The 3,058-nt window shown below is 39.1% G+C and overlaps 1 protein-coding gene and 1 long non-coding RNA gene across 2 annotated transcripts in view; one reads left to right on the top strand and one right to left on the bottom strand.

Annotated features, from left to right (window-relative positions):
• Window positions 1-3,058, bottom strand: part of si:dkeyp-14d3.1 (transmembrane protein 132C) — a 152,834-nt gene that overhangs the window by 61,219 nt on the left and 88,557 nt on the right. The window lies entirely within an intron of this gene.
• LOC116690021 (uncharacterized) overlaps window positions 1,358-3,058 on the top strand; it is a 16,030-nt gene continuing 14,329 nt past the window's right edge. The window contains exon 1 of the long non-coding RNA XR_004332143.1: window positions 1,358-1,523. This is a non-coding gene — a long non-coding RNA (uncharacterized LOC116690021). The remainder of the gene's footprint in view (window positions 1,524-3,058) is intronic.

The following is a 3,058-nucleotide window of genomic DNA, read 5'->3' on the forward strand; positions in this document are numbered from 1 at the left end:
CCTTCTTTTATTTTATTCTCCAGTCCCAATACTGCTTCCATACTTTTCTCAACAGCCCAGGGCCAGTTTTAATAGGCTTATTTAAATATTTCTCCTGTGCATGTTAGAGAAATGAGACAGATTTGGTGCCAGACTAGGCATTTCTTTAAGTGGAATAGGTTTTGGTATAAAAGCCAATCATCTTGAAGGCCAAGCTAAACTGAGGTTAATTGGAGCCAACTGCAGGCCAATGTTCCTTCTTATATTCAGCTAATACATCTGTGGGGAAGGAGCTTTTGTAAGAAATTTGACGGGAAATATTAAAGACAAGTGGAGCTTGTGCTCACCGCTCGGTTGTTGCTCATCCAAAGAGCGAGCTGAATGAGTGAAAACGCATTGCAATGCAATCCAAACTGAGTACTTGTTCAATAGACACTACAAAGATGTAATTAGAAGAGAAACAATTGAGATGTTTGTCCGAATGCCCGTAGACAATTGCATGTTTACATCTCAATCCACTTTGCCTCCCGGGCTGAGCGCTGCTACCTGCAGCGAGCACAGCAACAATTTTGATCTAACAAAAGGTCTAAACTGTGTCTGTCTGCTCAGAAAACTAAATGACATTTCTGCAGAGGGTACGTAAAGTCATACATTTATTTATGGGCGGAGAGCATGGGAAATAAATCTATGCTTTGTGTATTCATAGCTTCTCTTTCACACTCAAGCATTTCAAAACAAAACCAAATACTCCTGATCCTTTACAGAGGACGGATGTAAATGCAAGGAGGAGTCAGTCTGTCCCATCCGATTGACTAGTTAGCTCAACCACTGTAACCTAATAAGTCTAACGAATCTACTTATTTAGTAATTTGTTACATTCACTTTTTAAATAAAATCCCAAAGAAGAAGCACAGGGAATACAGGGTGATAGACCTATGTTTAGGAGAGACTCCGGACAATGCTTTGCATTGAAAAAGGGGTCTATGATTGAGGCTGTGGCTGTGTTTCAAACCGCCAGCTTGCACACTTCAAACATTTAGTTTTAAGTATATAGTGTAGATAACGCAAAAAGTCAGTGCACTGAAAGTACCCCTAAAAACGGTTGAAAAGTTCAGTGTGGAACAATGGACACTACGCACACTAAACCTGCGGCATTTTGAATACAAAGCGGAAAGGGGAGGGACCAGGGACGCTGACCTGCAGCTGATTGGACGAACGCATCAGGTGGGTCTGGCTTCTCCTGGATTTCACAACCAAGCTTAATGGCGGCCAGATGGCGGCTCGTTTGGAATACGATCTCAAATTTTACGAAAATAGTTCACCGAAATGTGTTACTGAAAAACATTAAAGCAAGAACTAGGCCACACAGTTACTGAGCCAACCACTTGTCATTTCCGGTAAGTGTTTTCACATAAGGGTTTCTTTTGGGACAATACTAACCATCAAAAGTGGGCACTACGGCAGAAAGTGGTCAGTGCACATTAACAGTGTACTGACGGAAGTTTGCGGAATGAGACACAGCCTGTGTGTTTCTATTACAACACGTGTTTTTATTGTCAGATGGATCCCAAAACTACATTTATCATCATTCTAAATACAATCTTTTCTAAAGCTACAGCTACAGCTATCAAAAAGTAGTAAGTAGTACTACCACAGTGTATAAATACTCTGTTACAAGTAAGACCTGCATTCAATACTTTAAGTGTGCAGTAAAAGTACAAATCTAATAGCATCAAAATATATGTACTGTAATCAATTTTCAGAATAAATGTGATGCATTAATGTGTTCCTCACTTTATCGTTGAAGCTGGTAAAGGTGGAGCTCATTTTAATGATGTTTTATCATGCTGGGTTATCCCAGAAATATAGCCACATCCTAGCGGCAGCAAATGTAATTTGCAGCTAGGGTCAGTCTAGCAACTAACCGTTGGCTTGCGAGTTGGAAAAACCAAATTGTGGTCAGGCCAATCACGTTGTGAAAAGAGTGTGACAGTTCCGCGTGAATAACCTGATACTTGAAAACAAAGAAGATGGTTGCTTCTGTTGACGAACGGTGGCCTTTCAAACCGGCTTTGGCTGCTACTCTGGAAGACTTGGAGTTAAACACTGAAGTCATTCTTAAAAAAGGAAGATGTTTTACCAACGGTAAGTTCCCAGACGCAACATCTCGATGCGGGTCTGGCTTGTCAGGCTACTGCTGAGTAGCTTTATCCAGAATAATATGTCATTTAATTTGTTAATAATATTTTTTCTTAACAATGTTAATTTGAAAGTAACTACTAACTACACAACTAAAATTGTGGAAACCTGTTGCCTAAAATTGTTAAAGTTTTTACACAAGGTGAAACTTAACAGGTCAAGTTGTTTCATCACAGATTGGTATGTTGAGGCAATACACAAATCAAGTTTACAATAGTAGTCATTACTTAAAAATCATTAGTAAACATAATTTACTTTTGCTAAAATATAATAAATTAGTTTTGACGAACTGACCAAAGAGCCGGTTAATTAACCTGACTTGTGTCACTGAACTGGGAGAATCGAGTGCCATAGTCTAAAAATCGACTCACTCCTGTTTTTTACCTCATCAGCTCCTCCAGTGGCGTGGTGAGCGGAGCACCACCGAAAGAGTTGTTGAAGAGGTGTAGATTGGAGACCACGCACCAGGCTACTGAACAAGGCCATACTTTTGTCCAAAGGGACTTCCAATTAAGTGCTTCCAACCCTTAAGGTGCAAACTCCAGACAACAAGTAGTAAGTGAAAGTGCATTAGCTTTGAATTAGCAAAACCACAAAGAGCCATATGAAAGTGCAGCTCCAAGAATTAGTATTTATTTATTTATTTTTTCTATCATCATCGGAGGTGCAGTCGGAAGAAATGTGTTTCTAGCCTTCAAACGGGTGTCTTACTGCTCTTGCATCTTAGATGATTGTGTACATAGAAATTCATAGGCTATACATTAATGATGGATATTACATACAAATACACATCATGTTATCATCGAAGTTATGTTAAATGTTATTTATTTTTGTGGCGACTTTTACTTTTACTTCTTACATTTTAACATGAATATCAGTA

Source organism: Etheostoma spectabile, chromosome 5 (genome assembly GCF_008692095.1).
Source record: "Etheostoma spectabile isolate EspeVRDwgs_2016 chromosome 5, UIUC_Espe_1.0, whole genome shotgun sequence".
NCBI lineage: Eukaryota > Metazoa > Chordata > Actinopteri > Perciformes > Percidae > Etheostoma > Etheostoma spectabile.